We start from the raw sequence: 11176 nt of genomic DNA on the forward strand, positions 1-11176 counted from the left end.
CAATAAATCGATGACTCTAGCTCTGAGAAATAGAAACAACCCATCTGTGTTTTATACCATTTTTATTTTACATTTTATCATCCACAAAATGCTGGACTTGCACTGCCAATGGCAGGGAGAGCTATTGCACAATGTTCCTTCTTTCCATTCCACTCAGTCGTTTCCTGGGAAAGCTGGCTCCTTTTACTTGCTTTTCTTTGGTTCTTCAGAGCCCAGCAGTAAGAATTTTATCATCTCTACTTTGAGTTTCCTGCCCAGAGGTACCACAGCCCTGCTTGGTTTATATTTCAAAATCAATACTTCTTAATATGCCTCCTTGACTGCTGAGTATCTTCATAGATTCTGTCCAAATCTATGCAAATCATTTGGAGAACAATCATATACACTTTCATTCAGAAAGCATTTTGTACTTTAAAGAGATATTTTTCTGAGTTTTTCAATTTTCATGAACTAGAATGAGATATAAATTTTGTTATGAACAACTTTTATGGTGCTTTTTGTTTTCTTCACAAAATCCATTGTCCTAAAGTTTTTCTAATTTTTATTTTCAGTGAGACATATGGGCATGGCTTCAAATCTCAGGATATGTAAGCATGTTGATTGTGTGAGTATAATTCTGAGTTATTACTTGAAAAGTTTTTTTATTTAATTAAAGCATCTTTATTTATTCACAAGGAGAAGGAGAGAGAGGAAGAGGGAGGGAGAGAGAAGGGGTGCACCAGGGCCTCTCACAGCTGCAAAGGAACTCCAGATGCATGTGCCACTCTGTCATTTGGTTTTACGTGGATACAGGGGAATAGATCCTAGACCATCAGCTTTTACGAGCAAGTGCCTTAATGCTCGGCCATCTCCTCAGCCTGCAAAGTTTTAAGTAGCTTATTGGAATAATTTGTGGACACAGGTTCAAAAAGAATCTTTCTACAAATCTTTCTACAAATCAGTATACACCACAAATGACAACTTGTGTATTTTGAGAGCTGTGAGATCTACTGGGAGAGGCACAGACAAGTAAAGAGAAGGGGATCAACTTTTACATTGGCGACTGGCTTCATGGTCCACTGACACCTAACTGCTGTGAGCATCAGGGTCACCCAAAGTCTTCCAGCCAAACTATTTTTTTTTTTTTTTGAGAGCGACAGACACAGAGAGAAAGAGATAGAGGGAGAGAGAGAGAATGGGCGCGCCAGGGCTTATAGCCTCTGCAAACGAACTCCAGACGCATGCGCCCCCTTGTGCATCTGGCTAACGTGGGACCTGGGGAACCGAGCCTCGAACCGGGGTCCTTAGGCTTCACAGGCAAGCACTTAACCGCTACGCCATCTCTCCAGCCCCCAAACTATTTTTTTAAATATATTTAATTTATTTATTTGAGAGAAACAGGTGTTGGGTAGGAGAGAGAATGGGCACACCAGGCTGCACCCCCTTGTGCATCTGGCTTATGTGGGCCCGGGAGAACTGAACCAGGATCCTTTGGCTTTGCAGGCAACTGCCTTAACCACTAAGCCATCTCTCCAGCACCCCCCCCCCCGACTATTTAAAAAAAAATATTTTTATTTATTTGGAAGGGATAAGACAGAAAAGGTAAGACAGAAAGGCAGTGAATATGGGTGCGCCAGGGCCTCACCTTCCCACACTGCAAACAAACTTCAGACATATGTGCTACTTTGTGCATCTGGCTTTATATGGGATCTGGAGAATGAAACCCAGGCTATCAGGCTTTCAAGTTTTGCACGCAAGTGACTTTAACCTCGGAGCCATTTCTCCAGCCCCACCAAAACTATTTTTTGAGTGTATTCTTTATTTCTCTATTCATTTCAGCCAATGGTACCATTTTACTGTGAGTTTCGCTCAGGTTTTCTTATTCTGAAGGCCCTCTTTAAATTTTTCTTCAGTTGCCTTTTATTTAGTGGATACTCTAGAACCTAGTTTTTTTCCGGGGGGGGGGGGGCATCAACACGCATCTTTTCACTCCAGATAGGACGCAAATGCAGATCAAAGAATGATTACAGCAAAATCAGTTTTGTGAACCCATGAGTTTGATGCGGATACTTACAGAGCAGGGTGAGGGTTACTTACAGGAGCCTGGAGCCTCAAAGCAGCTGTAACACCAGGACGGGTCCTCTCAGCATGGGTTATGAACTCCCCTGTTCCCCGACCTCTTACGCTGTGTGTACTTTATCTCCCCTTGTTCTGAGGCCTCGTGCGTCATTGAGGAACCTGCCACATGGGGCTCCTGAGAGAGATCTCAGGTAGGTGAGGCAACCTTCAATGGGGTAATGTGACAACCCAGTCTTGTGAGACTCTCCTGAGTTTGTTCCAGCTGCCTCTCGTTCTTACTGCCTTTTACTGCTTCCTTTCTGTGCTGAGGACTTTGCTAAACAACAGGCGTCCATTGTATGATTACTGTTTTAACAAAATAGCCCAATCATTAACCAAATTCATTTGCCCTGTTCACTCAAGGGGAGCAATCCTGAGGGTGTGGTGTCTCCTAGCACTCATGTATGAGCCTGAGCTTTAGCGCCAAGCTCCCACACAGCGTTAGAGACCACCAAGGGAGCTTCAGGCTGGAGTGGACACTGGAAGACGCGCTCACCGCCAGACCCCGGGAGCTGTTCCCACCCACGAAGCATCACAGCTGGCGTAGGAAGCCGCCTACGCAGTTTACATATTCTACACCATTTGGGTGAAATGCTTGTTTATATTTTTATTTTTAGCTTTAGTCGTCTATTATTCCCTCTTGGCTTTTAGAAATCCTTATGTATTCTAAGCGTGAGGTTTTGGCTGTATGCATCACAAAGACCCTTACCTATGTCCTTTGACCTTTGACTTCCTTAAGGACGTTTGTGAGGATTTGTTGCAGAGCCAGGGCATGCATGCTTGGTAAGCACTGTACCCCTGAGACACTCCCAGCTCCAGATCCTTTTTTATTTTTCCCTGGAGGTAGTGTCTCACTCCAGCCCAGGCGGACCTGGAATTCACTATGCCATCTCAGGTTGGCTTTGAACTCATGATCCTCCTACCTCTGTCTACCGAGTGCTGGGATTAAAGTCGTGCACCACCATGCCTAGCTCGGATCCTATTTTAATGAAAATAAATCTGTCTTTTGACTTGTGGATAATATTCGTTAAATCTTGTTTACTATATCACTTCCTATCTCAAGGATAGGAAGATTTTTTGTTTACACTAATGGTTTCTTCTGGTTTTAATTAATTATTTTACTTATTTTTTGAGGCAGTGTCTCACTCCAGCCCAGACTAACCTGGAGCTCACTGGAGCCTAGGCTGGCCGGGGACTTAGAACAATCCTCCCATCTCAACGTCCTGAGTGCTGGGATTAAGGTATGAGCCACTATGCCTGGTTCACAGTAATGTTTTCTAATAATGTTTCAGTTCTAGCTTCTGGATTTTTTTTTAAAGAAACTATTCCATTTCAAATAAACTTCAGAGCCAAGCCTACCATATTACAAAAGTCCGAATAGAAAGTGTTTTGTGAGCACTCCACTGTGTTCTGTTAGTCCATTATCTGCCACTACAGTGTGCTCTGGATTAACCACCTCAGTTTTTATCATGCGTCTTGATATCTTGAAGAATAAATAAATCCTCCTATTTTGTTTTGCTTGTTACAAAGTACGTTGGCTATTCTTTTTAAAAATTAATTAATTAATTAATTTTTTTAAGAGAGAGAAAGCGCGAGAGGGAGAAAGACAACAAATTGGCGCTCTAGGGCTTCAGCCACTGCAATTGACCTACAGACGCTTTGGCACCTAGTGCGCATGTGCAACCTTGCGCTTGCCTCACCTTTTATGTTTGGCTTACGTGGGAGCTGGGCTCTGGAAAGAGATCAAACAAGGGTCCTTAGGTTTCCCAGGCAAGCACCTAAGCAATCTCTCTGGCGCTATTCTTTTTTTTTTTTTTTTTCTTCTAAATGAATTCTTGAGTCAGCCTGTTAGGGTCCACAAAAACATTAAAATTTGATAAATTTCTAAATCAACTTGGAGAGACTTGAAGTCTTTATAGACATGAATCTTCCAAACCATGTACATAGTATATTCTACAATTATTGAGTTTCATTTTAATGTCATTTAGTAAAGTTTCATGATGTTTCTTTGTAAAGGTCTTAAGTAGCTTTGTGAGAGGTTTTCCTAGGGAATTGATATTTTCTGTATTATTATAAAAATACATAATATTTTTTAAAAAATAGTTCCTATTGATACCATATAACTAGAATACATTATAATGATAAAATTGCTTCATACCATGTTGATAAATTCTCTTATTACTTTATTAATTTATCTGTTTACCTTCCAAGTTTGTAGGCAAGCACCTTAAATGCTAAGGCATCTCTCCAGCCCTGTCTTGTTTTTTATTTTTTTTGTGTGTTTATTTTATTTATTTATTTGAGAGCTACAGGCAGAGAAAGAGGCAGAGAGAGAGAGAGAGAGAGAGAGAGAGAGAGAGAGAGAGAGAGAGGGTGGGGGAGAATGAGTATGGGCACGCCATGCCAGGGCTTCCAGCCACTGCAAACGAATTCCAGATGCTTGGGTCCCCTTGTGCATCTGGCTAACGTGGGTCCTGGGGAATCAAGCCTCGAACCAGAGTCCTTAGGCTTCACAGGCAAGTGCTTAACCACTAAGCCAGGCCCTGTCTTGTTTTGTTTGTTTTTTTTTTCAAGGTAGGGTCTCACTCTAGTCCAGGCTGACCTGGAACTCACTCTGTAGTCTCAAGGCAGCCTTGAACTCATGGCGATCCTCCTAGCTCTGCCTCCCAAGTGCACTACCACACCTGGCCCTGTCTTGTTTTTTTTTTAACTTAAGTGTGCTGACTAGATTGTCCAGCACAATGTTGAAGGTCATCCCTAATCTCTTCAGTGAATAGTTTAGGGCTTCAAAATGTTGTGTGATGATCAAAATATACCTTTTGGAAGTGCTTTTTAATCCTTTAAAATAAGGGTTATATTCATGTTTTGTTGCTAAAGTTATTTGCAGATTACATGTTTTCCTACCATCTTAATTTTTCTGAAGTTCAAGAAATGTTATGATTTTATAACTTATTTGAATTTTTTTCTCCTTTGCAGGGTAGTAACAACTCTTGTTTTGAAGTTTGTTGTACTGGAGCTTTAAAAAAAAATATTGTATGAGCCAGGTGTGGTGGCATATGCCTTTAATCCCAAGGCAGAGGTAGGAGGATCGCTCTAAGTTCGAGGCCACCCTGAGACTAAATAGTGAATTCCAGGTCAGCCTGGGCTAGAGTGAAATCCTACCTCAAAAAATTCTATAAGGGCTGGAGAGATGGCTTAGCGGTTAAGTGCTTGCCTGTGAAGCCTAAGGACCCCGGTTCGAGCCTCGATTCCCCAGGTCCCACGTTAGCCAGATGCACAAGGGGGCGCACGCATCTGGAGTTCGTTTGCAGAGGCTGGAAGCCCTGGCGTGCCCATTCCCTCTCTCTCCCTCTATCTGTCTTTCTCTCTGTGTCTGTCGCTCTCAAATAAATAAATAAATAAATAAATAATTAATTAATTAAAAAAATTCTATAATTGAGAGCGAGAGCGAGGGAGAGGGAGAGGGAGAGGGAGAGGGAGAAAGAGAAAAAGAGAGAGAATTGGCACACCAGGGCTTCCCGTCACTGTAAACGAACCCCAGACACATGTGCCCCCTTGTGCATCTGGCTAACGTGGATCCTGGGGAATCCAGCCTCGAACCGGGGTCCTTAGGCTTCACAGGCAAGCGCTTAACAGCTAAGCCATCTCTCCAGCCCCCACACATACAATTCTTAATTTCTCTAGCCTTGCCCCAGTAACCACACTTCCATATATGCTTCATGGCACAGAAACTCCCCGCTCCCCGGCCCTCCCAATTTTCTACATCCTTAGCAGCAGTAGAAACTTTCAGTTAGTTTAAGATGTTCATTTTGCATATTTACCAATAAGCATTGTTTTTCACCATGCTCTTCACATGACTTTTTGGGGTTTTATGTTTGTTACATATTCTAAGCACAGGATTATATTTGAGTGCTTTATTATTTTCTCAGAGAAGTGTTTAAAATTTTCCATTAATTTTGAAAAGCACTGTTTTGAATTATTTCCCATCATGATTGTTGCTTTGGCAATTTCTTCTTGTACTTCTATAAATTTTGCCATTATTTTGAAGCTGTTATTCAAATGCTTCCAGGTCTTATTAAATATGCTCAGTGAAGTTCTTTTCATGACTGGGTAAGAATTCACTTTGCTCTTAATGATTGTTTTTGCTTTTAAGTGGCAGTTTACTTGTATTAACATGCTTAATTTCACTTTTTTGTGTGTCTATGTTTTAGGTGTATCAGCTACCAAGAGCACATTGTTCCAATTTAATCTTTTAATATAATAAGATAATATGCTTCCCTGAGGTAACCGATTTATTTTAATTCATTGTGATTCATATTTGCAGAATGTGCTCACTTTCCTTGTTTCTTTTTCTCACATTTTTCTCTGTTTTTCATTAGGCAATTTGACATTTTAATTTTGGAATAATTAAATGTTAACAAAAAGTTTCAAAAATAGTGCACAGAGGTCCTATAACCCTTTATTCACTTTTCCCCTGTGTGATTTAAATATATATATATATATATATATATATATATATATATATATATTCATATATCTAATTCTGTATATATATTCAACTACATATATATTCATAAAGTTTACCATATTAGCCAATTTTAAGTGTTTGGTTTTGTACCATTGTGTCCATTTACAAAACAAGGCAGATATCACCCCTTTGTATCTCCTGAAGTTTGTCATTATTCCACTTTTTGGCCTATTTCCTCCACTGAAGGCACATGGTTAGATAATAAAACTCAGGAGGAGGCTCATGTTTCCATCTTGGCTCTGACACTGAGATATGATTCAAGTTCCTCATTACAAAATGGGAATGTTTATGATATAACCCAATATAATTGTTATCAAGATTAAAGAAAATAAAAAGCAGGGCATGGTGGTACACACCTTTAATCCCAGAACTTGGGAGGCAGGAGGAGGATGATTGTGAGTTCAAGGCTGCCCTGAGACTACATAGTGAATTCCAGGTCAGTGTGGGTTAGAGTGAAATCCTACCTTGAAAAAACAACAACAACAAAAGGTTAAAGAAAATAAGCAGCATGTGAATTTGATAAATAAAAACATTAACAGTTCAATGGATTAAAAGCTTTTTTTTTTTTTAGAACAGGTGTCCTTTTCTGTTTAGCACATGTATCCCAGCACCTTGAAAAATGACTTGTACATAGTGCTTAAGACATGGCTTGGACTAAATAACTTTCCATGTAACTCCAATTTCAAGGGTTAGTAATTTCTAATGTTTTAGGTTTTTTCAGTGTTTTTCAATCTTTTCTCCTTGTAAGAGATCAGCAAAATGTACCTGTCAATAGAAGTGGGGCATTATGGTAGTCATTCTCAGTACAATGTGGGAAATCCCAGAGGAGGGGACAAAGACCAGAACTCAGTCACTGTTTGCAAATAGCCCAGGCATCCTCTGACAAGGTTATGTCTTTACAAAGCCAGTGTCTGCCACCATCAATGGTGGTGGGCTTTCTGCAAAGATATAAAAGTCTTATAAAATGATAACCTACTTTATAAGTACAAATGCATTCTTTTAAAATATTATTGGAATGTCCTATCAAAGTAAAGTTTGTAAAATAAAAAATATTATTTATGTTTGCAATTAAAACAATTCATTGTTTCATTAAAAATTTGTTATGAAAATAATTTACTATTTGTTAATTTACTGTAATTAAAGTGTTTATTGTTATTATCTGTCTTAGCATCTTTATTTTCTTAGCTTGTTCTAGCTTTTGAACGTTTGTCTTGAGTCTGATTCCTAACTATGAGGCATAGTGATATCTTTTTTTAAAAAATACTTTATTGATTTGAGAGAGAGAGGTAGGTAGAGAGAGAGAGAATTGGTGCACCAGGGCCTTTAGCCACTGCAAACGAACTCCAGATACATGCACCCCCTTGAGCATCTGTCTTACATGGGTCCTGGGGAATCAAACCTGGGTCCTTTGGCTTTGTAGTCAAACTCCTTAACCACTAAGCCATTTCACCAGCCCCATAGTGATATCTTAATACCTAAACTTGTCAAAATTAATGAATTAGCTCTGTCCTTCTGACAGCCTATAGTCATCCAAAAACTCTATTACCAATTAAGCATCCCAAATCAATTAGTTTCTGAGACAGTTTTCCATTTTTGTAACTGAGTTTAAAATAATAGTCTTTAACTGAACGAAGTGCACCATGGAAATTCTACTTTTAATTTCATTGCTCCAGTGCAGGCTAAAATGCCATGTAAATAAATAAAACAACCTGACCACAGTAACTTAGGCAAACTGTTTTCTCATTAACCTTTTAAAAATTGCCAACATTTTGGGCTGGAGAGATGGTTTAGTGGTTAAGTGCTTGCCTGTGAAGCCTAAGGACCCCGGTTCCAGGCTCGATTCCCCAGGACCCACGTTAGCCAGATGCACGGGGGGGGGGGGGGGGGCGCACGTGTCTGGAGTTCGTTTGCAGTGGCTGGAGGCCCTGGCTCACCCATTCTCTCTCTGTCTCTGTCTCTGTCTGTTGCTCTCAAATAAATAAATATTTAAAAATTGCCAACATTTTTACATCATGTAATAAATAGGTCAGATTTTCCATCAATAGTTCAGGAGTATCCTAAAAAAATTTTTTTTTGGTATAGTCTCTAGAAAATTCTACCTAGCATTTGAGGAAGCTGATTGATTTATCAGTTGTCCAGAACTACTAAGTTATTCTTTGTTCTTGGTATTGGGAGATATTTAAGCAAAGTCAAATCTAATGAGCAATGTCATTCCTAGATTTAAATTACTCAGATTCAATCCCTGTTCATGTATGAAGCAAATCTGTTTTTTTTTTTGTTGTTGTTGTTGTTATTTTTATTTATTTATTTGAGAGTGACAGACAGACAGAGAGAGAAAGAGGCAGATAGAAAGACAGAGAATGGGTGGGCCAGGGCCTCCAGCCACTGCAAATGAACTCCAGACGCTTGTGCCCCCTTGTGCATCTGGCTAACGTGGGAATGGAGCCTCGAACTGGGTCCTTAGGCTTCACAGGCAAGCGCTTAACAGCTAAGCTGTCTCTCCAGCCCAGCAAATCTGTTTTATATACACAGTACAGCAAAATGTATCCTCACACATTATTATTTAGAGTGTGCCTGGCCATGTCTGTGACTCAGCTGAAGTGTAGAAGGAAAATTTGACTTGATTCTTTGCCTAAAGCAAAGGCAAACAAGAAAACGAACCTGGACTAGAGAGATGGCTTAGCTGTTACGGCAGCTGCCTGAAAAGCCAAAGGACAGGTTTGAATTCCCATGACCCATGTAAACCAGAATTACAAGGTGGCACATGTGTCTGTAGTTTTTTTTATAGTTGCTAGAGGTCCTGACACACCCATTCTCTCTCTCTCTCTCTCTTTCTGCCTCATTCTCTCTCACTTAAATAAATAAATAAGTAAAATATATTTTAAAAAAGAAAATGAACCTGCTTAAATAAAGCAAATATAAATTATTTTGGGATGACCTCTTAGATATGGACTTTCTTTCCTCTACTAGCATAGCTAATTAAGTATGCTTGCTTGAAGGCTTCATTGCATTTTATATTTATCTTGTGCAGTTTCTCAGCTCTATTCATTAGAAACTATAGAAGACTTGTTTATCTTGGTTTTGTTTTCAAGTGGAAGGTTTGTTTTTCCTTGTTTACTGAGATTTAGAGGAGGGATACAAGATAGAGGGATAAAGCCAAATAAAGAGTTTTCTTTGAATTAAAAAAACATATCATTTATCTGTTCTTATAAAGCAAAATAGTTTATAGTGTATCTCTAAGGGGCATAAACAGGATTATTCACTGTTGAGCTTTCAAAGAAAGATACCACAAATATAAGTCTTCTATGAATTATGAATGTTAGCTATGTCCCTTGTGGTCACAGCTGCCTCCTGCTTCACAGCATCTTAGCTTAGTTTCCCACTTAGATCCTGAGATGAAGTTTTATGTGCAGTGATATCAGAAATGTCCAAGGGAAACTCAAAAGAAAAGGTGGTGCTGGGAGAAAGATAGAATGCAGCTAAAGAAAAATGAGGCATGAGGTGAAATTCTCCTCATGCTGATCTTTTAGTGAAACCCTGGATGTTCAGTCTATCTCAGAGTGTCACAGATCAATGTTAGGGAGCTGGGCATTCACACTGCACATGTGTGCAGCATCAGCCAAGAGCTGATCCAAGTGGACATAGCCTCTTAGGAACTTGGTCACTCAGCATTCACATGGCAAGTGACTCCAGTAGCCTGAAGAAGGCCTTTTCCATGACACAGATGCACTCAGCCCCTCCTGTTGTAAACATCACAGATCTTGGGGTTGAGGTGCCCAAAATTGTATAATTGACATCTGGGGGAGTCAATAGAACCCTGAACTTGTCCACAACAGGACAGGGAAACTTGGACTTGAGGTGTAACCAGACACACTGTCTCATCAGTTCATGAAGGAGTAGAAAAGGGGCAGACAATTTCATGGGAAAGCTCTGAGATGGAGTCCATCTAGGGATGGACTTCTATGTTTCAGAGTTTCATCTGCTTGTGAGGTGGTCCTATTTGGGAGTCTATTTTCTTGTATCCCCACTAAGAGGCATGTCAACTCTGAGGCCAACCCTGTTTATCAAACTCTGCTACATGGAATTCATTCTCTGTCCTTTCCTAACATGATGCCTGATGTGCAAGAACAAAAACATTATCCCTGAGAAGAAATCTCTCAGATTTAGTGACATTACATTGCAATCCCTTGGGAGCTAGCAGCTAGTACAGTTTTGTGACTTTCAGAAGTGGTGTAAACAGTGACAGCTGAGTCTAGTTGACATGCCTAGCTTCTCCCTTAGACCGAGTACCATCTTCTGATCCCAGCTGTACTTCCATAGGTGCATATTCCCTTGATGAGTCTATGTAAAGTATTTGTTTATCTCCAATTATGCTTTCTAAGCTGCAGAGATTTGTGTATCCAGACGGCACAGGTTATAGGTGGTTTTTATTGACTTCCTGTTCAGTTTTTCTCTTAAGAAATAGAGATTTAAAAAAAAAAAAAAAAAAAAAAAAAAAAAAAAAAAAGAAATAGAGATTTTTACAGCATTTTAGAGGCATGTATTAGTCAA

General features: G+C 39.7%; 1 protein-coding gene and 1 long non-coding RNA gene across 2 annotated transcripts in view; both read left to right on the forward strand.

Moving 5' to 3' along the window:
• Positions 1-1097, forward strand: part of LOC101615125 (zinc finger protein 829-like) — a 168230-nt gene extending 167133 nt beyond the window's left edge. Inside the window, exon 10 of the mRNA XM_045135657.1 lies at positions 552-1097. The gene's annotated coding sequence lies outside the window, so the exon portion shown is untranslated. The remainder of the gene's footprint in view (positions 1-551) is intronic.
• Positions 1098-2100: 1003 nt separating this feature from the next.
• On the forward strand, positions 2101-3305 carry LOC123455306. The gene is made up of 3 exons (XR_006633815.1): positions 2101-2249; positions 2461-2683; positions 3236-3305. It is a non-coding gene; the product is annotated as an uncharacterized LOC123455306 (long non-coding RNA).
• The last annotated feature ends 7871 nt before the right edge of the window (positions 3306-11176 follow it).

This window comes from Jaculus jaculus, chromosome 16 (assembly GCF_020740685.1).
Source record: "Jaculus jaculus isolate mJacJac1 chromosome 16, mJacJac1.mat.Y.cur, whole genome shotgun sequence".
Lineage (NCBI taxonomy): Eukaryota > Metazoa > Chordata > Mammalia > Rodentia > Dipodidae > Jaculus > Jaculus jaculus.